The sequence below is a fragment of the Lycium barbarum genome, chromosome 5 (assembly GCF_019175385.1).
Source record: "Lycium barbarum isolate Lr01 chromosome 5, ASM1917538v2, whole genome shotgun sequence".
Lineage (NCBI taxonomy): Eukaryota > Viridiplantae > Streptophyta > Magnoliopsida > Solanales > Solanaceae > Lycium > Lycium barbarum.
The window spans coordinates 75,771,966-75,796,618 of record NC_083341.1 but is presented as its reverse complement, the minus strand read 5'-3'; positions in this window follow the sequence as shown (position 1 = coordinate 75,796,618).

Below are 24,653 nucleotides of genomic sequence, written 5' to 3'. Positions count from 1 at the left end.
TCATCTAACTGGGCTCACACACCTAAAACATATATATATATATATATATATATATATATATATATATATATATACAACTGAGCAAGACAACGAGGCTGCTATAATTGTACAAAGCAAACAGTACCAAGAAAGACGTATACAAGCCGATGAGGTTATCACACTAACAGACTATATACGGGACTCATCTAAAATCCTCTAGAGAAATCATAACTGTATCATGTGTCACACCCTGATCGTACTAGGGTGTGATGGGCACCCGACCCCATATTCGGAGCCGAGCGAACCCGCTGACTTTTATTACACACATAATCACTTTGGACTCCTTAAATCAAATAAGGATAAAATACATAATAGGGATCTGCAGAATCATCCTTTTCATCATTCCCGAATCAAGTGAAATCTTTTATCATATAAAATTTGTAACATGTAGCATAATAACACATCGGTTGGTGGAGCCGCTTACAAGACTGACATTCTATACCCACGACTCTGTCTGCAAAGTCTCTAACTCCGAACAAGACATCATAGCATAATACTCTGACCCGGAAACACTCCAGGGGTAAATGGAGCTTGCCAACTCCACTGGGACATCCTCTATAATGGCTTCTATTCATCTGGGTGTACCTGTGCGGCATGAAACGCAGCCCCCGAAGAAAGGGGGTTAGTACGAGCAATGTACTGAGCATGTAAGGCATGAATGATAACATACGAGGGATACATAGCATGAATGCTTAGTGCTGCGGAACGTGCAGCCCGATCCATATATATATATATTATATTGCTGCGGAACGTGCAGCCCGAACCATTTATATATTATATTGTTGCGGAACGTGCAGCCTGATCCATTTATCCATATATCCCGCGTCCGGGACGATATCATATTATACCAACTGATCAGGTGGCTATGCGTCTATAGCGTCTCACCTTTCCCCTTACCCCATTTACATATACATATACACATGTTCATGTATCATATACACATATCATACACATATATCATATAAGCAGCATGCAGGAGAGCCCACAGAATGTTATGTCTCTATCGGAGTGACGTAAGGTCGGTAAACTCCGAATATATTATGGAATAATCATCATGGCTTTGTCTCACCTTGAAAGAGCAATTATTATAAGACGAGACTAGCAACGAATAACAGCGTTATGAGAACATAGAATAAGATCATAAATCTCATAAGGCGTCGCTTCATATACATATGCACATAGAACAAATTCTTAAGACTCGATGGGTACGTACATAAATCGACACTTGAGAGTCATAAACACGTTTCAAGTCAATCCGAGTTAGTATGAAAAAGTTATGGACGTTTTAGTACAGAACCCTCTATCAACGTTTCAGAAGCTATTTTTTGGAAAATGAAAGCAATAATCATATCAAGTACCTTTCGAATATCGCTATGAATCAAATCAACATAGAACGTTTGGAACCACACATTTGTATCAAGGCATAGCAAAACAGTTCTTCGGAAGACAAGAACATTAGCCATCCTAGTGGCTCTAAGAATAGGAGGTTCTTCGAAATCATACACATACTTTGTCTGTTTGTTTCACAAAGATCACGCCAAAAGAAAGAAAGGGTAAGCCTTACATACCTGTCCCACGTCCAATTAGCTACGCTTATTCGTCCAAACTTGCTAGTCTACATTCAAGAGAATTGACATAATCATTAGACTCATCGACATATACTTGTCGTAGTCCTTCAAATTAATTAATTTATATTCTGCCGAAATTTCGGCAGAATTTCCTCTGTAAATTCACCATCCCCGAGAATCTAACTCAGCCAATTTATCAACAACAATCCGAGAATTCAACTCGGCCAAATTATCAACAACAATACCAACAATCCTACTAACAACTTCAACATTCAATCGAAAATATATTCTAACATGGTTCAAGAACTTTCAAACAATTCACATAATGTTCAAACAACCCAACCAACATACCACTTCACCCGAAACCTTCCAAATTCAACAAGAACAATAACAACACATTTCTTTTCTTCCAAGTTCATGAACTACACCAACAATCTACACACTAACAACTTCATCAATTACTCCAAAATACATTCTAACGTTAGTAACCTCTTTTACATAATCCAACGACATTTTTCTTATATTCAATACAATCACAACAACCCAACTTACAATCTTCCAAACACATCTCTTGCTTCCAAATTCATGAGTTATATCCACAACCCACACATTAACAAATTCATTCATACAAATATAAGGAATCATGCTAATATCACATTAACTTCTTCAATATCCCACAAACGATTTCCACTTCATTTCAAACCACTAAATCCTCATTTTACATCATAGAATCTACCACAACAACAATTAAAATACTAAGTAAAATCAATTCATCACATCTCACCAATTCAACCCCTATTCGGCCACATCCCTACACACATATTTCATGAATTTCATCCATTTCTACATACCACACATGCACGAATCATCCATAACATATGTAAGAAAAGGTTAAACACATACCTTTTTCCCACTCATCTTCTTGCTCAGCTAGATTTACAACTTGCAATTCAAATGCTTTGCTTACTCCAACAATCACTCCATGTTGTTAAGGGCGTTCCACTTGGTTGAATTGCTAGAAGAAAATAATTTTTCTTGATCAATTCCATGGACACAAATTTTGGAACCATGGCCGAATGGCCCTCATTTTCTCTCCAAGTTTTTTTTTCTTCTTGAAGTTTCATGAATAATTTCCTTGCTTTGTAAGCTCTTATACACACACACACACATATATATATATATATAGCCCATACATGGGTGGCCACATGTCCCCACCCTTGGCTTGAGCAAATTGGCCAAGACTTGGAGTGGGGCCACTCACTTAAACCACACGGCCAACATGGCCCTTTCAAGAAATTTCTTGAATGTTTTATGAAATTCCCGTTTTGCCCCTAGCCTTCTACAATATTACCATGAACCACTTTGCGAATTTCCCTTTTTACCCTTAGCCTTTCTCAATATTTCCATACTAATAAACAACTTGTTAATTAAAATAATTTCGGAAAATAGTCTTGGCCTTAACTTCTCGCAATTATCTCGAATTATCCGAACGTACAAAATATGGGCTATAACATCCTCCCCCCTTTAGAACATTCATCCTCGAATGTTCAATTGATCTTATGGGGTCTTGTAACACTTCGGGGGGGGGGGGGGGGTCCCTCTTATAGTTGTCCTTTTCTTCATGCTCATTCCTTATCTTTCACCTTATTTCCTTTATGATCGAACTCCTCGGTCTTTACATGAGTCCTCATTTCGTGTCGTGGGTTTTCTAATCCGCTGCGCCAAATTATTATCCTTGTACTCCCCAGATTATCTTTTCTTTGTTATTGTTTCGTCACCACACCTTAACAGAAGCCATATCTTTGGCGCGCAACCTTCACTTGACGATCCAATATGGCCACCGGCTGTTCCTTGCCCTCATATTCCTCGACACATGTATACTTGTTTTTGATTTCTTCATATTAGCAACCACTTCGTCAGTCATTATTCCGTGTTAGCTCTCCGGTGTGGACTTCTTACAATTATAATTGGGTATAGCTTCACGTTAACAGTTCATATAATTCCATAGCGTATACCCTCATGTCTGCCTCATGGTACACTTATAGTCATTTCACTTCTACTTCTTTCGGGTATCCTTCTGATGTGCCGATATGCTTTGAACTCTGGCTCCAAACTAATAATTTTTCCTTCTCTGGAGCCTGAAAATTTTATGATTCCTTTTAGGCCTAATATAATATGGTCTCCCCCCTTTAAGGGGCTCCTTATATGCCAACAGTCCTTTTGTGAAGTCTTCGTTTATACCTTACTCCTCATCTTTCTTTCCAACTCTATGCACAACATATCGAAACTTTTTACCATAAGTCTTTCTTTCCTTTACGCTTATATTATCATTCTTATTAATATTCCCATATCTTTCCATCCACTATTAGTCCTTTCACACATTTAGCTCGCTTGCTCGTAAGTCTTCTTGACTATGCGCTTGCGTTGCAGCTGTGCGTCCATATTTTTCAAGCGTCCCGCTACTTTTTCTCACAGTTCAGAATCCTTACAGTTTACACTCTCTCTATCCCTGCTCATTGAACCTTTAACTATATTTATGATGCTATGACCGAGCGGTCTCCTATGCACATTCCTTACATTTCATTCCATTTCCCCTAAGATTAACTCTTTTAGACCTCACATGAATCCTCATTCCATACCATTAATTTCCCAATCAACAATGCCGACCCATCATTCTTATTCTTTCCTTAGTGCGCAATCGGGTTCCTATCGCTAACTCGTTAAAGTATTCTTCTTACTCTTATGGTTAAAGATTTTCCAGTTATTTTGTTCCCAAATGTTCTCCTCTTCCTTCGACTAATCCGTTAGTACATCTTCTCTGCTTCCATCCTTAACCCTCTTTGGGTTCCTTTCCTCCTTTTGCCGTTTGTGGCATTGGCTCTGAAGTTCGTGAAATTTTTACTTTAAACTCGCAAATCCGTTCTATCCTTAAATTATCCTTTTGGAAAGCTCCTCCATGTCCGAGGCAACCTTGTTAATTTCACCATACATTTATCCCTTTATATACTTCTCACCTTAAAATCATCGGAAGGCCTAAGCATTCTTTTTCTTACTTCACATCCCCCTGTCCTAGTCACTATTCCTTTAGCCCCACTTATTGAAATTGGTTCTCGAACCTCACACACTCCTCTTTTGTTCCATTTTACCACACTTTATCCTCTTCACGCGCCTATCTTTGAGTTTTTACCCAAGTAGTCTCGTGCTTTGCCGGAAGTTTCTCTCGGGGGTTTCACTCACCGAAGTTTCTTACCTTTTACCCTTTTTCCGACATTTTGATCTCCTTGCCTTCTATTTACTCACTCTCTTTCTTTTCCAATTATCATTGTATTAGAACTTTCCAATCTTAACCTGTAGTGAGCATAGCATCAGTTTAGCTCGTAACGCTTGTACAGTTTATTTTTCTTGTCACTTGAACTCCGGTACCGTTACTCTATTGATGCCTTCCATACCGTAACACTGGTTGCTGGGATACACATGCCCACCGATACAATCACATATGGGATATCATACACATTCATATATATATATATATATATATATAAATATATATATAATTACTATCAACTAGCCCACAAAATACTTCCAAACGCTATTCAAGCCTATCCTAATTCCAGAGTTGTGATGCACTTTCGGTCTCTTCACCAGTCTAGTCTGCCTCGTCCTACGCGACCTTTTATGGTCTCCAACCATCCCGCACACTCTAGTTTCCCTTAGGCTACTCTAGCTTCTCATTTGCCTCTTATGTCTCAATTTATAGAACTTTTAGTTCACTTCCCAGGGGGTCACCCATCCTAAAATTTCTCCTACCTCAGCACGCTTAACCTTGAATCTTTGATGAAATTTGGTGCATTAATGCTGATATAATCGCGTCCACCTTTCCGCATGACCTTCATTACATAATCTGGAATAAGTCGAAGTCTTACAGATTCCGAGACATTTTCATAACACGCCCTTCCTTTTACAATTACTATTTTACCCTTTTCAATCCTCAATATTCACCCTTCACCTTCGTGTATCATTACCCTTCGTCCCAGATTCCTAGATTCCTGATAATAGCAAATATACCTTCATCACTGTTACATATGAATACTTCGGGTATCAGTCTGTTCGGATTTCCATTCACCATCCTTACATAATAATCTACAGCAAAACTGATTGTCAACTTTCTCTGAATCCTCCAGCAGACCTTGTTCTTACTAAACCTCGAACATTATCCATATTAATCCTTCGGACTGCTAATCGTCCTTCTCGCCATCGTTCTTCATGTCATGCCCCAAATCCGTAGCTCCTCTAAAATATCACATCCCACTTATCGTCTGTTTACGGTATTTCCTTTCCACGCTTCTTCCTGTTAGGCATACCCAACAATTAGGGCAGAATCTCCTTTACCATTCTTACTATTCAAAATTTGTACGTACCAAATATCAATAATACCTCACAAAACATACGGCTATATGACACATTCCAGCCCTCCAGTGCTTCCAGTTTCAGGAAACAGAACAAATATATCAAGAATTACCTCTGTGACTTGCCATATCGTCACTCACCTTCTTCCGTCGTATGTAAGGATTATATAGGGAATCTCATTTTCCTATGACTTGGCTCTATCGCACGTTCTAAGACAGAAAGAAGGTCAACAATCCCTAGATGCCCTGCAGCCTTTTGTTTATAAATGTGGCCGGCTTCACACCCAAAAACATGACTCTACTTCACACCCTGATCTTACTAGGGTGTGATGAGCACCCGACCCCATATTCGGAGCCGAGCGAACCCGCTGACTCTTATTACACGCATAATCACTTTGGACTCCTTAAATCAAATAAGGATAAAATACATAATACGGATCTGCAGAATCATCCTTTTCATCGTTCCCGAATCAAGTCAAATCTGTAATCATATAAAATTTGTAACATGTAGCATAATAACACATCCGCTGGTGGAGCCGCTTACAAGACTGACATTCTATACCTACGACTCTGTCTGCAAAGTCTCTAACTCCGAACAAGACATCATAGCATAATACTCTGACCCGACAACACTCCAGGGGTAAATGGAGCTTGCCAACTCCGCTGGGACATCCTCTATAATGGCTTCTATTCATCTGGGTTTACCTGCGCGGCATGAAACGCAGCCCCCGAAAAAAGGGGGTCAGTACGAGCAATTGTCACGACCCAACCCCGTAGGTCGTGACTGGTGCCCGACCTGGACACCCGTATACATATTCTTTAGCTATATGTTCTTTTCACAACAAACTCAATATGGATCTTATAACGACCAACCATGGTCTCAGATTTGTCGCATAATTATACATATAAAAGCAAGACGACAAGGCTGCCACCACATATCAATATCATATGCAAGCCAACAAGGCTGCCATTATAGACGAACATCATACCACATCACATCGTATAGACACAGCTAAACAGAACCCATACACAACCCACACATATGTCCACAAACCTCTAAGAGTATCAACAGTAACGTAACATATGACGGGGCAGGGCCCTTCGTACCCTTAAACAACATATGCATATATTTAGATAAAAAAGGATCTATACCAAAGTCTGGGCTCCGGAACAACGGAACTCTCCAAGATAGCAGAAGGGGAATCTTAAGCTGTCGGATCACCAAAGCGAGTATCTGCACCTGCGGGCATGAAACGCAGCCCCCCGAAGAAAGGGGGTCAGTACGGAATATGTACTGAGCATGTAAAGTATGAAATACAGTAAACAGGATCATAACTGAAATAAGAGTACAGAACATGAGTAGAATAACCAGAATACCAAGTCCTTGCTTTTGAAACATAACTCATGCACATCAATATCATATATCAGATCCGGCCCCATTATGGGACTCGGTGAACATGGTCGCCACCCCGTCTCTGGCGCCATAACACAGCATACTCCAGAATATAATATAACTCCGTAACACAGCATAACATCATAACACAACATAACTCCAGAATATATATATATATATATTGTACCCGGCCCTTTAATGAGGGATTCGGCGAACAATGCAGTGGAAGTGTGCACGATAACATACCCGGCCCGGGACTCGGTGAAAGATATATTGAGGTATGCACGAGCAGAGTAGTGAGAAACTATATGCAATTCAAAACATTTTTAAGGACTCAATAGGATAGTCAACACGAACCATCGTTCGCAATTTCAAATAATAGTCATACCATATACCTTTCGGATGTCCCTGTGGATCATATCAAAATGGAACTTTAAATCATGTGTACATATCAATATATATAAAACAAAACATACGTTATGGGAATCAAGATCAATAGCTATCCTAGTGGCTCTAAGAATAGGAATTTCCTTTGGAATCGTATATATATATATATATATATATATATCGTATATTCATTTCACAACGATCATGCCAAAAAGAAAGAAGGGTTAGCTTCACATACCTTTAGCGCTTATTCGTCAAACAATATGTATACGCTGCCCAATAATGCTTCAACCTATATTAAGATGCCAACAACTGCGTTTAAGTTACGGGGAGATTCAAAACGTATTCTAACGTTAGTAACTCCTTTCTAGATGTTTAGACGACGTTTTCTCTTGTATCCAAACCAACCACATACAACCAATCCAACATCAATAATTATGTGTTCAATACCAATCCGGACAGCCCACACAATATCCCAATTAGCCCACATTCACAACATGCAATAACGATTCACATACGGCTACTACATTCTCAAGTTACTTCTAATAGTTCGTAGCCTTAACGTTTGCATGTAACAACTTATAACAGCCCATCCAACATACAACACAATGTATAATTTTAATTATCATTAATCTTCCAAGCTCAATAAGAATAACAACAACGTGTCAAAACAGTCCGCACATTACAACACCCAATAATAGTCTACATGCGATTATGACACGTCCAATTTATTCTTGTTAGTCTATAGTCATAACATTTCGTCAAAACGATTCTATAACATCCCAACCACTATGGCAACATGATGTATATTCTTAACAATAATTAATTTTTCCAACTTAGCCAAAACAACACGTCCAAAACAGCCCCTAACCAACAACATGTCCAAAATAGTCCCTAACCGACAACATAAAAATGTTCGGAATTCTTGCAAACATTTACGAACATACTAAGCAAACCACATAAGATTTTTACACATCATTTCATGTCTTCTTTTCATATAATTTCAGTAAGTTATGACCAGCTATCCACACGACAGGTACAACATCAATTCATATGCAACTAAGCTATATCGTCATTTCTATAATCCTTACAACAACTCACAAATGACTTTAGTTCCAACTCCACCCATTAAACACCTTTATTTACATTATAAAATTCATGACAATAACAATCAAAATATCAAGTAAAATCAGTTCTCTAACTTCCACACAAAACAGTCCATACATGGTTTCAACATGCTTCAACATCACTCACATAAAATCATAGATTCAATTATTTTCATACTAACACAACTTCACCTTTAACCTTCCAATTCTTTTCATTCTTTTTACCATGAGATCTATGATAGTAACAACCATATTTATTAAAGAAAATTAGTTCATTACTTCCACCAAAACAGTCCCCTCGGCCACATAGTCATTCCAACACCAATATTCATGATTTTATGCATGCGATTCATGTTCTTCAAGTTACAACCATACTTCAACATCAACACATATAACTGTTATATCCCGAATTTTTCATACTTGGATAATTTGAGATAATTGTGATTAGTAAGAGATGGGGCAATGTTTTGCTCCTATTTAATAAACTAGTTGTTCATGAAAAATGTCGATGTGGATAGATGGAGGAAGGCCAAGGGCAAAATGGGAAATTTTAGAAATTTGTTTCGGGAATTACAAAATATTAACCAACTAATTAGGCTAAAAAAAAAAGAGAAAATGAGGCCCAAAATATAGGGGTGGCCGGCCATGGAAAATAAAAAGGCCCAAACCCATGTAATTAAAATCATGTGATAAATAGATTAAAAAGGGGCCTATTCCTCATTCTTATCCAAGAACTTTCAAGAAAGAAGATTGAGAACACCACAAAAAGGCCATTCGGCCATCAAGAAAAAAAAAATGAAGTCCTTCAACTTTGATCCAAAAATTTGTTTCTACTTGAATTCCTACTAAGTTCAAGACCATCTTCAACGTGGTATAATTATTTAAGCGATAAAACTACTTTTGTGGCAAGTGGAAATTTGAAGAAAAAGGTAAGAATTCTATTCTTTTATGTTATGGAAGAAGTGTATATGTTATAATGATTAGAATTGAATGAAAATCATGGAATTGTGATGTGTGTAGTGTGAGCCGTGTGGGTGTGTGTAAGTGTAGGTGGCCGTGTGATGTTGTTATGGTGAGGGGGGGGGGGGGGGGGGGGGAGGGTGGATCAATTTTATTTAGCTTGTTAGTTGTGTCGTTGAGGCATTTATGATGTAAATAAAGGTTTAATGATTCGAGTTGGCATGAAAATTTATTGTTAAGTTGTTGTAGGAAATTTTGTGATTTTATTGTAGATTTATGTAATTATGGAAATGGAATTGTTAAGGTGCAAATTGTGGTTGTTGTTGATGAAAAATTATGTTGTGAATGTTGTGTCGAAGGTTGGAGGTTTCGGGCGAATTATAGTTTTGGTGGGATTTTTGTATATTTTGTAGAATGGTATGAAATGCTTTTGAATTGTGTTGAATGATCTTGGACTAGTATTTGAATGTGGGATCAAATATGAATTGAATATAATTGAGACGTCGTTGAAGTTGTAGAACGAAGTTGCTAATGCTAGTATGTGTTTTGAATCGATGGTGGATATTGTTAGAATAATTGTTGGTATTGTGGCCGAGTTAAATTCTCGGATTTATTGTTGTATTTTTGGCCGAGTTGAATTCTCGGGGATGGCGCATTTACAGGGGAAATGCTGCCGGAATTTCTGTGGATTAAGTGTTGGGTTAGAATTTGACTCTAAGTGTTGATGGCTAATGTTTGGTATGTATGAATATTATTGTAGATCTTGCGAAGTCAAAGACTTAAATTCGGATTTACGTAAGAAGCGGGCAAGGTATGTAAGGCTCACCTTTCTTTCTTAAGGCATGATCTCTATAAATTGGACAAATGACGTATATGCATGATTTCAAAGAAATTCTTGTTCTTAGAGCCATTAGGGTGGCTAATATCTTTGACCTCCATAAGTCGTTTCATATGGTTTCGATACGTACTTATGATTCCGAAGCTCTATTGATAAGTTTTCAAGTTCGTCTACGACTTCTATTGGCCTTTTGATAAGAATTCATGTCCTTAAAATGATTTTGTAAGTATTAATGTTTCTAACTTTTGCATACAATCTTGGATCGGGCCGAACGTTCCTCGGCAATAGTATAATATGTTCATGGATCGGGCTGCACGTTCCGCAGCAACATAATGTATGACGTTCTACGAGTATGCGTGCATGAATCTGTCATATGTGTATATATGATATATGATGTCGGCATGATGTTCAAAGACTTATTTGATATGTTCCTTAATTGGTATTAAAAGATAAGTGATGTAATTAATGTCTTGATTTTCAAATGATAGCATGCCCGACTATTCTAACGAGTCTTGATATACTATGATGTGTACCTATGATTCCAAAAGTTATATTTGTTTTGATCTATACGACATCCGAAAGATACCGGATATGATTATTACCTTGATTATCCAAAATAGCTTCTAAAACTCTTATAGAACATTTTGTACTTCAAACGTTCGTAACTTTTTCAGACTAAGTCGGATCGACCCGAAACTTGTTTCTGAGCCTTCTGATGTCAGTAAGTGTATGTATCCATTGAGTCTTGATTTGTGTGCATATGGTTTCGCATTATTCTGTTCGTGCAAGCTTCAGTTTGGATTTCACTGAGCCCGGGCCAGGACATGTTATCGTGCAGCCGAGTCCTTCAGTTTGGATTTCACTGGATTTCACTGAGCCCGAGTCCCTCACAAAAGGGTCGGGAAACGTTATATGTACACACGGTATGTGATATTGATATGCCTGACCTTATTCACCGAGTCCCTCACTAAAGGGCCGGGACACGTTGTATATATATGTATGTATATGTATATGTATATGATTCATGATTTGAGATATACTACTTTGTTACACAAAAGAAAACGTATTGATGATTTTTCACAGTTTTACTGGTTCTGTAGAGTTTCCATTTTTGGCTATGGTTCCCCGTTATGTATTTCATGCCTTACATACTCGGTACATTTTCCGTACTGACCCCCTTTCTTCGGGGGCAGCGTTTCATGCCCGCTGGTACAGACGCTTATTGTGGTGATCCGCTAGTCTAGGGTGCCCTTTCTGCTACGTTGGAGTGCTCCTTTGATCCGGAGCCCACACTTTTGGTATAGATCTTTCTGTTGTACATATTTATGTGTATATGACATTTCAGGGGTACGGCGGGGCCCTGTCCCGCCATATGATTCTGTTATGTTGTTAGAGGCCCGTAGACATATATGTGGGTCATGGGTCGTCATTGTCCGGTTATGTCTGTGATATCTGTGATAATCAATATTTGTGAGATATGAATAAGTTATAGATATGTCGATTCGGTAAGTAGGTGTGTAAGGGTGTCCAGCTCGGACACCAGTCACGGCCCACAGGGTTGGGTCGTGACAATAACCTCATGGTTACTATCATGTTCCAACATCAACACACCTTATTTCATGCATACAACTTATATCTACTCATCTACATCACCCTTAATGCATGGAAAAGAAAGTTAGATCTTACCTTGACAACTTGACTTCTCTACTTGGCTAGAGTTGGTGACTTGAGATGAAAATGGTTCTTTTTGCTCCAAATACTATCTTCACGTTCTAGGGACCTTCTAAAGGGTTGAAACACCTTGAAAAATAATTTTTGGATCAAGACTCCGAGAGTTGCTCCCTCTCTCTCTAGGTTTTCTATGTTTTCTTTCTTTGTGTTGTATAGTTGAAATGAATTGTTAAGGATGATGTCTTAGTCATTATTTGGTTCAACTTTGATGCCTACAAGTTGTTCACATGCTCCACTTATGGCATGAATCACTCCATTAACTTTACACAAAAATTTTATTTCATTTTTCCTTCAACTTTCGGCTAGATGGCCGAATTGCCTCCTTGTTGTTTCCTTTCTTCTTCTTTCTTTTCAATTGTTTACAAGACAATTGCATGTGTTGTGGATGATTCATACACCATAATTTTTTCATTGTAATCATACAAAGATGAATGATCAATTTTTAATGTGAAATGATTCCTCCACCATGTTATGTCTTCATAAAATAATGTATCCTTTTATAAAGTAATGCATGCTTCAATATTCAGTTGCATGACTAACCTTTTCCTCCTCCAAATTTCAGCTCCTTGGCCGAACCCTCCCATTGATTATGAAGTGTATTTTAGTTATCTACAAAATATTGAAAGTGTAGTGAATGATTCCACATTTGAATGCATATTTGTATGTCTTCCATAATAGCTTTATTTTAGATGACTTTGAGTCATCTTTTGTCCTTGCACGTTGATGATCCTTCTTGGTTCATTGTTTTCACAAATTTTTACTTAACACCATAATTAAGTAATTCCTAATCTCCAATAATATTTTTGTACTAAGTAAAATTTATAACCGATTAGTTCTAGTTTAGAAATTAAGAATCCGAGGTTTCTATCTCACGTCGATTCCTTCGCGAATAACTCGACGTATAAAATACGGGGTCTAACATTCTCCCCCCCTTTAGGACATTCGTCCTCGAATGTTGAATTGGTCCCGTACGGTCCTATAAGAATTTTGGGGAAGTCTCCCTTATCGTTATAACATATCGTTTCATCAGGCAATTAATATAATCAAGTGAGGAGTTGAAGTTACCTGTAGGCGTAGAGAACAAGTAAGGATACTTGTCTTTCATCTCCTCCTCGGCTTCCCATGTCATCTCTTCCCTATTGTTGTTTCGCCATAATACTTTAACTGAAGCCACGTCCTTAGTTCGTAACCTCATAACCTGCCGATCAAGTAAGGCTATAGGCTGCTCCTCGTAGGATAATTCCTCTGTCACTTGGACATCATCTACGGGAAATACCCTGGAAGGATCGCCCATACATTTGCGAAGCATTGACACGTGAAAGACTGGATGCACTGCTTCCAAATCAGCCGGTAGGTCTAACTCGTAGGCAACCTGGCCTACTCTACGGACAATCTGATAAGGTCCAATATATCTCGGGCTTAGCTTCCCTTTCCTGCCAAATCTCATGACACCTTTCATGGGCGACACCTTCAGGAACACCCAGTCACCAACCTGAAACTCCAAGTGTCGACGTCGATTATCTGCATATGATTTCTTCCGACTCTGGGCCGCCAGTAATCTCTCCTGAATGAGCTTCACCTTATCAACAGCCTGCTGAATCATATCTGGGCCTATCAGCTTGGTCTCACCAATATCAAACCAGCCAATAGGTGATCTGCACTTCCTCCCATACAAGGCCTCATACGGTGCCATCTGAATACTCGAATGGTAGCTGTTATTATAGGCGAACTCAATAAGTGGCAAATGATCGTCCCAGCTACCCCGGAATTCCATAACACAGGCCCGTAACATATCTTGTAGTGTCTGAATGGTACGCTCGGCCTGCCCGTCAGTCTGATGGTGAAACGCCGTACTGAGACTCACTTGTGTCCCCAATCCCTCCTGGAAGGATCTCCAGAAGTTAGCTATGAACTGGGCTCCTCTATCAGAGATAATAGTTGTGGGAACCCCGTGAAGTCTCACTATCTCCTTAAGGTACAACCTGGCATAATCCTCAGCTGAATATGTAGTCCTGACTGGAAGGAAATGAGCTGACTTTGTCAACCTATCAACGATGACCCAAACAGAGTCATATTTTCACAGAGTGCGAGGTAAACCTGTGACGAAGTCCATATTAATCACCTCCCACTTCCAGGTCAGAATCTCCATCTCATGTAATAGTCCTCCGGGCTTCTGGTGTTCGACCTTAACCTGCTGACAATTCGGACACTGAGCAACAAATTCTGCTATATCCCTCTTCATGCCATCCCACCAATAAAAGCATCTGAGGTCATGATACATCTTCGTTGACCCTGGATGAATAGAATAACGGGCACAGTGTGCCTCTCCCATCACCTGTTGTCGTAACCCTGCAACCTCAGGTACACATAATCTATCTTTGTATCGTAGTACCCCGTCAGTTGCAACCTTAAATGGGGTCTCTTCCTTTTGAAGAGCTGCATCCCTATGATGTACAAGGATAGGGTCCTCGTACTGGTGTCTCTTTATCTCTTCTATGATAGAGGACTCAGCAACTCCCCGAATAGAAACCCTGCCATTTTCAGAATCAGCCAAACGGATTCCCAAATTAGCTAGCTGGCGAATCTCACGGCCTATCTCCTTCTGCTCTGGTTGCACGTCTGCCAAACTACCCATAGATCTACGGCTGAGTGCATCTGCTACAACATTTGCTTTCCCTGGGTGGTATAGAATATCAACATCATAGTCTTTCAGCAACTCTAGCCACTGCCTCTGCCGCAAATTCAGCTCCTTCTGCTTAAAGATGTATTGGAGACTCTTATGGTCTGTATAAATGTCAACATGCACGCCATATAAATAATGTCTCCATATTTTTAAAGCATGGATCACCGCTGCTAACTCCAGATCATGGGTGGGATAATTCCTTTCGTGCTTTCTGAGCTGTCGGGAGGCATAGGCTATGACCTTGCCATGCTGCATCAGCACACAACCTACCCCAACACCGGAAGCATCACAATAAATGACATAGCCATCCGGTCCCTCAGGAAGAGCTGAACTAGGGCTGTAGTCAATTTATCTTTCAGCAACTGGAAGCTCCGCTCACAAGCGTCGGTCCACTGGAACTTAGCTGCCTTCTAGGTTAGCCTCGTTAAAGGCACTGAAATTGAGGCAAACTTCTCTACGAACCTTCTGTAATACCCTGCTAGCCCCAGAAAGCTGCGTACTTCAGTAGGTGTCGTAGGTCTAGGCCAAGTCTTCACTGCCTCAATCTTCTGCATATCTACCCGAACGCCATCAGCTCCAATAATATGCCCGAGTGCTACTGAAGTAAACTAGGATTCACATTTAGAGAACTTAGCATACAATTTCTGGTGCTGGAGCACCCTAAGTACCGTTCTCAAGTAATCTGCATGCTCCTCTTCTGATCGTGAGTAGACCAGAATATCGTCAATGAATACGTTTACGAACAGATCAAGAAATGGCTTGAACACTCTGTTCATCAAATCCATAAATACCGCTGGAGCATTGGTCAACCCAAAGGACATCACTCTAAACTCGTAATGCCCGTATCGGGTCCTGAATGCAGTCTTCGAAATGTCTGCCTCCTTTACCCGCACCTGGTGATAACCTGACCGCAAGTCTATCTTCGAGAAACACTTAGCACCCTGCAACTGGTCAAATAGATCATCGATCCTCGGGAGAGGATACCTGTTCTTTATTGTTACTTTATTCAGCTGCCTATAATCAATACACATCCGCAGCGACCCATCCTTCTTCTTTACAAATAATACCGGTGCTCCCCAAGGTGATGTACTGGGCCTTATGAAGCCCTTTTCTAATAAATCTTTCAATTGTTCCTTCAGTTCCGCCGGTGCTATTCTGTAAGGAGAAATAGATATGGGCTGAGTGTCTGGTAACACGTCTATAGCGAACTCTATCTCCCGCTCAGGCGGAAGGCTCGGGAGTTCATCTGGGAATACATCGAGAAACTCGCTAACCACCGACACTGACTGAATAGTCGGTGCCTCTGCCTTCAGGTCGTGTACCCGTACCAGATGATAAATATAACCCTTTCTGACCATTTTCCTTGCCTTGAGGTATGAAATAAACTAACCCCTCGGCGATGCTGTATTTCCCATCCACTCTATTATCGGCTCTCCTGGGAACTTAAATCGGACTAACTTGCCTCTACAATCAACGTTAGCATAACAAGAAGCTAACCAATCCATACCCATAATAACATCAAACTCAGTCATATCTAGCTCTATCAAATCTGCTTTGGTGCAACGACTATATATATTCACCGAACAGTCTCTATATACTTGTATTGCTATAACAGAATCTCCTACTGGTGTAGCTACCTCAAATGGTTCTATCGATTCGAGTTTTATCCCAATTCTACTAGCAACAAGTGGGGAAATATATGATAATGTGGAGCCTGGGTCTATCAATGCATACACATCTCGAGAGAAAATCGATAGCATACCTGTAACCAAATTAGGTGACGCCTCCTGATCCTGCCTAGTAGACAAGGCATATATGCGGTTCGAAGGCCCGCTAGAACTAGAAGCTCCGCCACGACCTCTACCGCGGCCTGCTGGTACCTGGAAACCCTGCCCCATAGGGCGCACAACCACAAAAGAAGATGAACCAACAACTGATCCAGTTGGCTGAGGTGCACCGCCTGGACTACCCCCGAGTGGGCAATCCCTCATAAGATGGCCCTGACGGCCGGAAGAAAAGCAAGCACCTGTAGCACGACAACATTCGCCAGAATGCTGTTTCCCGCATCGAGAACACCGAGGCAAGGGTGACCTCGACTGACTCGGAACCCTAGGCATTTGTGAACCCGAAGCCTTGGTGTTCGGACCGGCTCCTGAATACCCGGTATTATCAAATCTCCTACCAGTTAGTTGTGGGGGTGCACTCCATGCTGGCTGAGAAGGATATCTATTGTGCTGCTGCTGAGGCTGCATGCCTCGAAATTCACCTAGATGGCCGGCTGACCTAGCTCTCTTGTGCTGGCCTCTGTCATAGTCTCTATCGGGCTGACGCCCCCTGTGTCGATCCTCCATCCCCTAGGCATACGCCTGCAACCGAGCAATATCCATCCTTGGCTGGGAGGCCATTACCATACAGCTATCAACAATATAATGATCCAACCCCATCACATATCGATGCATCCTATCAGTCATATCAGCTACAATAATAGGTGCATATCTGGCCAACGAATCGAACTCGAGACTATAATCCCGAACGCTCCTGCGATTCTGCCTCAGACGTAAGAATCTATCGACTCTGGCTCGCCGCATTTCTGGAGGCAGAAAATGGCCAAGGAAAGCCTCCACGAACTCATCCCACACTGCTGGAGGAGCATCCGCGCCCCTAGACAACTCCCACGACTCATACAAGTTGACAGCTACGTCCCGCAGTCGATACGAAGCTAACTCCATAGACTCAGTCTCAGAAGCCTTAATTAACCTCAGCGTACGCTGCATCTGTCGAACGAACTCCTGCGGGTCCTCCTCGGGCTTCGACCCGAAAAATTCTAGAGGGTTACAACTTAGGAAGTCACGGGCCCTCCGACTGTCATGTCTATCCGCCTGGTCAACCCCTAGTCCTTGCCTGCGAGTTTGTCCGGCCACTAGTCTGGTGAGTAACTGAACTGCATCCCTCATAGCTCTATCCTCCGCCCCTGACTGAGGAGCTGGAGGCTCATGTGCTAGGTCCTCGGTAGCTGGCGGTGGAGCCGCCCCCTGACTAGGAGCTGTCGCTGCCCTAGGTTCCTCTTGAAATGGCGGTGTGGCAGAACTCGCGGACTGAAGCAAAACCTCAGGCAAAATCTGAGCACGAGCCCTAGTAACTCTCCCAGTCTGGCTAGTTTCTCCTGCTATCGATTTACCCTTCTGGGCAGCTGTCGCTTTCTTCGGAGGCATAGCTGTAAACGTAATAGTCTGTTAGAAAAAGATCACCCTAATAATATAGCTCTATCGCACGATCTAAGATAAGAAGGAAAGATGACATCCTAAATATCCTGTAGCTTCCTGTTTATAGATGTGGTGCACAACACACCGATAAACAAGACTCTATTAGACACGGTCTGTAGACACTCCGAGGATAAATCGCTCTGATACCACTTTTGTCACGACCCAACCCCGTAGGCCGTGACTGGTACCCGACCTGGACACCCGTATACATATTCTTTAGCTATATGTTCTTTTCACAACAAACTCAATATGGATCTTATAACGACCAACCATGGTCTCAGATTTTGATACAAGAAATGATACAAGACGAGTTGCCTCAAGGACACTTAAAGGACCGTCTCGTAGAGCCAAAGTTTGGATGATAGCATGGAGAGGACGGATGGGAGATGGAACAACATTAAAGTGGCCACCGAGCAAGGAAGGCTATACGCAAGAGGCCACATCCGCAAATTCAAGATTTCCATCTCCACAAGACTAGCCAAACAAGGCCCTTGCCTCATTAATGGCATTTATGTAATAATAGGGTCTTCTATTATTTAGTTAGTATAAATACATTGTCTTTCATTTCATTAGGGGACTTTTGACATTTGGAAGAAAAGATGAGTGATTTTGAGAGTTGTCTCTAGAGAGAGAAACTTATGAGAGAGGCCATGGATGGCTCTTGTTGAATCTTTGATTGTGAGAGGATTGGTTGCTTGGGAATTCAATTCCCTTGAGGTCATCCTAAGAGGTTGGTGCTTGTTTATGCTAATTAATTGAGGTCTTTAGGTTTGATACACCTTTAGGTTGCTTTTAATTCCATTTTCTTGTGTCAATCTATCTATCATTTACTTTCCTTGTCATTTTATTGCTTCCGCGTATCCGTTATTGTATCAATTGGTATCAGAGCTTAGTTTAGGTTTGTTCTACCAAATCTAATCTTGGGTTTTGATTCAACAAAAAAAAAAAAAAAAACCGAAATTCAAAAAAAAAAAAAAAATCGAATTTTCTTGTTGATTTTGTTGAATCTGGTGTTAGATTAGAGTTTCTTAGTGTTTCTAGAGTCTAAATCTTCAATTTCGAATCCATTGTGAGTTAGGGTTTGTGTTCCACCATTGTTGAGCTTCAAAGCTTCAAGAACTTGAAAGTGGGTCTTGTTGAAGAAGGTGAAGTTGAAGGTTGAAACCTATTGGGCTTTGTTCTCTATATTGAAGAGAACGTAAATCCGAAATTTGAGTCAATTTGGAGTTGATTTGAGGGTAGTTGAAATTTTGAAGTGTTCTTGTATTCTTGAACACCTTCAAATCTTCATAAGAAAGAAGACTCTCCAAAGGGCCATTTGATCCAAAAGTTGTCAAATAAAGTTGTGAAAAAGTGTTAGGGGGCCAAAAACAAAAAAATCAGAAATACTTAGTTCATCAAAAGTGTTTGTGGATCTAAATATCTGAGTTTTGCAAAAAAAAAAAAAAAAAAAAAAAAAAATTAAGTCCCAACGTTGGCCCAAATGCGACGCCATATGTGACATCTGCGAGTCGCATGTATCACCCGCGAGTCGCAGGTGAAGTCGCGCCTGGTGACAGAGAGTTGAACGTTTTGGGGTGCCTCATCTGCGAGCCGCGGAACACCATCGCGGGTTGCACCTGCGAGTCGCAGGTGGTGTCGCACCTTGTGACAGAGAATTGACATTTTGGCTGCATCAACCGCGAGCCGCGGATCACTATCGCAAGTTGAACCGCGAGTCGCAGGTGCTGCACAGGCGTCGCGGGTTGCACATTTCAGGTTTTTCAACTTTAATTCTCTTTGATTTCAATTCTCAAAACAAAAAATTTCTTGATCCTTAGTTGATGATATTGTGTCCCTAATCCTTTGGCAGGGAACAAAAAAAAATAAAAAAAAATTCATTATTTCAAATTGATACCTTGGATCAATTGGGGCTTCGTGGTCGTGTTTTCAAGTTATCACCTACCCGGGCCCGAAATTTTAGTTATTTTCTCGATTTTTGCACTCCATTTTCTTGTGTCTCTTAACTAGTAGCCATTTAGTAGTTGTTCCTACTTGTGTTTGCTAGTTCTTGTGTCCGCATTTCTTTCGTGCCAATTCTTTCGTGCTTTGCTTCGCTTTTGCTTCGTTGTTAATTTCTTGGCTCAAGTGCGTTTGTTTTAATTGAGTCGTCCTCGTTCTTCTTGAGTCTACAAGAATCCATTCCGATCTCGAGTAACAATTGTGCACCTTGCAAGCGACCGAATCCGAATCCAATCGAGAATCAACATCGACCAATCCATTTGAGTGGTAAAAGGCAAGAGTGTGTGAGTTCATTTGAGTGGTGCTAGCCGAGCACAAACGAGTGTAAACACGACTGTGGTGAGGTTTCTTTACTACTAACGTGTTTGCTAAGTGTTCTTTGCAGGTACTTCTCCATGGATTCCGATTCATGTGGTGGTGATAATGACTGTTATGACGATGATGGTTGTAGTTATGAAGGGGAGGACTATGGGAGCTATGAAGAGTGTGACGATGGGGAATATGAGACATATATAGGAAATGGTGATTATGAGGAAATTCGAGGGGAGAATTACTATTTTAAAGGAGAATGTGCAGAGAGTGGTACTCATGTGTCTCCCGAGGAAGATGGGGATGAAGACCCTTGTTGTGATTCACATGGTGAAGATAATGAAGCAGAATATTCTTGTGCTATACATCATGAAGATGAAGACGACTCGAGGTATGACTCTCCTTCGCATGTGTCTTATGAGTCTTATGGTGAAAATCTTTATACAAATAGGACTCGTGGAGGGTATGTCTATGGAGGTAGTGGAAGTGCTAATGTTGATTATGGAAGGACTTCTAGTGGGCATGCATATGCTTCTTCTTGTAGTACTTCCTATCCGAAGCAAAGGGGCATGAGTGGGAATGTGAGTACTAGTTGTAGTCGTCCTATGCAAAAGAAGGTGGTTCCAAAGAGGAGATTCATGGAGACCAAGGTGAACCTTTGTGGTAAAGAGGGAATCCTTGTGCTTGATGACGATTGTTACACCAATTTCATCACCCCTCGTGCGGCTGAAGAGTTAAGGCTACCTTGTGTGATTAGGAGAAATCCTTACTATGACGAGGGAGGGTATTGGGTTGATAAGAGAGTGATGGTATTCATTTCACTTGGTGAGTACCAAGATGAGGTTTGGTGTGATGTGCTTCCAATGGATACTTGTCATGTATGTTTAGGTGGCCCTTGGTTTCAAAGGCATGAGATCCCATATGAGCAAGAGTGGCATCGATTTGTAGTGGACAAGAATGGAAAATTTCTCTTCCCATGCATACTTTCTAGGAAGAGTCCAAGTACAAAAGTGCGAGATACCTATGTGAAATGGCCTACCTTAGCTAAGGAAGCTAGTGGAGAAGAATATGAGAGATGGGAGTCCATAATAGATGAAATTTTCACTAGCTACAACTATTCGCAAGAAATGAAGATGGACTTAGCCGTCCAAACTTTTGACTCAAAGCTTGTCCAATATTGGGAGTATGTGAAATGTTGTGGGAGACGAGTGAGGAGTCCAATCAAGACTTGGGAGGACATGAAAGGGATATTGAGAGGCCAATATCCCAAGCCTCATGTGAGAAGAAATAAATCTTTGAAGGGTACCTCTTTTGAGAGAACCCCATGCTTAAAGGCAAGGACGGCGGCCCCAACTATTCCTTCCATTGGTCAAAGGAGCTTACGTGAACATCAAGGTAAGATCATTCATCCTTATACTCCTATATCTTTGTGTGATTTTAATGCCGAGTCAAGTATGAAAGTTACCTTATCGTGCGTTAAGCCTAAAGCTTCTTTGTCGTCTATTGGTAATGCCATTATTGAAAGTGTCCCCACACTAGTTGATCCTATTGATGACCGAATTTATCCTTCTTGTAAGGCCGGTTTGTGTCCACCTAGTGTTGACATTTGTGCTTTGAATGATAATGCATTATCGAATAAAGGTGCTCAAACACTAGTTGATCCTTTAGATGACAAAATTGATTCTTCTTGCAAGATCGATTTGTGTCTATCTAGTGTTGACACTTACGAATTGAATGGTAGTTTGTCATATGGTCACCATGTTAGTAATTCTTGCGAGATTGACATATTACCAACTATTGTTGAAACTTGTGTTGATCAACTTGTTTGTAATGATAATTCACTACTTGAGGATCCTTGTGACGTGCTTAATGTACCTCTAGTTAGTGATGATGTTGATATAGTTGGTCAATTGAAATAATATGACATCTCACCCTTGCTTGTTTCGTGTCAAAATGAGTCTCTTGATCGTACTTTAGTGTCATGTGATAAGACTCCAACTTGTAGTGGTGATGTGTGTCATGTAGATAGTCATGTGAGCGAAAATGCATTGGAAGATGACATTGGTTCTTTTGAGAGTGAAAAGACATGCTTTGACTCCTCATTGTTTATGGATTACGCTCTTGTAAAGGATAATGTTTTATTTGAGGATGACATGACTGTTGAGAGTGAAATACCTAGTGGGATGTTTGGTAATGTTGAACGTTTAGTTTCCTTTGGAGGCTATAATGTGATATGTAACCCACTATGGAATGAAGACACTCTTTCCCATGATGGAGATCTTCCTTTGAGGAATTGTGATCCATTTGTTGGTAAGGAAAGTGTTACAAAGGAAGGTAATTCTTGTCTAGAAATTGCAAATTCTTCCTTTCATGTTCAACTTCATAGTAACCCCTTGGATAATCTTGTCCTTGAACCGTATGGTGAGGTTACATTGGGGAGTGATATTGATGAGGAAGTTATTTTACGTGATACCTTCCTTTATTACTTGTTGGCATATGATGACATTCTTGAGCATATAGGGAGTGCTTCTTATGTGGGAGAAGGCTCTTATGATCTAGCCGATTGTGTTCTTGACCATGCTAGATGGATGTTCGTCCCATTTGATCCAGGTGCCACCTTGTGTGATTTGAAAGCACTATCTTGGGGGAGTCCTTGCTTGAAAAATGAGAGTGTTCTTGTTTGGACATTATGCTACATGTCAAATAGAACCAATGTCGAGTTGCATACTTCGTATTTTGAACCCATTGGTTTTATTACTCCCTTATGTCATGAACCTTGGAGGAATCAACTGCTTGATACCTCATGTGTGCAAATGTTAGTCATGATTGTCATAGATGTGTGGTTGTACCACAAGTTTGTTCATCCTTGGCATGAATATGTGATTATTGCATTGTGTGCTAACCCTCAATCCTTGAGGAGTATGTTTTTGTTTGTCTCCCTTATGGTTTTTCAAGGTTTAGATTCGAGGACGAATCCTTTTCAAGAAGGGGAGAATGATACAAGACGAGTTGCCTCAAGGACACTTAAAGGACCGTCTCGTAGAGCCAAAGTTTGGATGATAGCATGGAGAGGACGGATGGGAGATGGAACAACATTAAAGTGGCCACCGAGCAAGGAAGGCTATACGCAAGAGGCCACATCCGCAAATTCAAGATTTCCATCTCCACAAGACTAGCCAAACAAGGCCATTGCCTCATTAATGGCATTTATGTAATAATAGGGTCTTCTATTATTTAGTTAGTATAAATACATTGTCTTTCATTTCATTAGGGGACTTTTGACATTTGGAAGAAAAGATGAGTGATTTTGAGAGTTGTCTCTAGAGAGAGAAACTTATAAGAGAGGCCATGGATGGCTCTTGTTGAATCTTTGATTGTGAGAGGATTGGTTGCTTGGGAATTCAATTTCCTTGAGGTCATCCTAAGAGGTTAGTGCTTGTTTATGCTAATTAATTGAGGTCTTTAGGTTTGATACACCTTTAGGTTGCTTTTAATTCCATTTTCTTGTGTCAATCTATCTATCATTTACTTTCCTTGTCATTTTATTGCTTCCGCGTATCCGTTATTGTATCAGATTTGTCGCATAATTATACTTATAAAAGCAAGCCGACAAGGCTGCCACCACATATCAATATCATATGCAAGCCAATAAGGCTGCCATTATAGACGAACATCATACCACAACACATTGTATAGACACAGCTAAACAGAACCCATACACAACCCACACATATGTCCAAAGACCTCTAAGAGTATCAACAGTAACGTAACATATGACGGGACAGGCCCCGTCGTACCCTTAAACAACATATGCATATATTTAGATCAAAAAGGATCTATACCAAAGTCTGGGCTCCGGAACAACGGAACTCTCCAAGATAGCAGAAGGGGAATCTTAAGCTGTCGGATCACCAAAGCACATCTGCACCTGCGGGCATGAAACGCATCCCCCCAAAGAAAGGGGGTCAG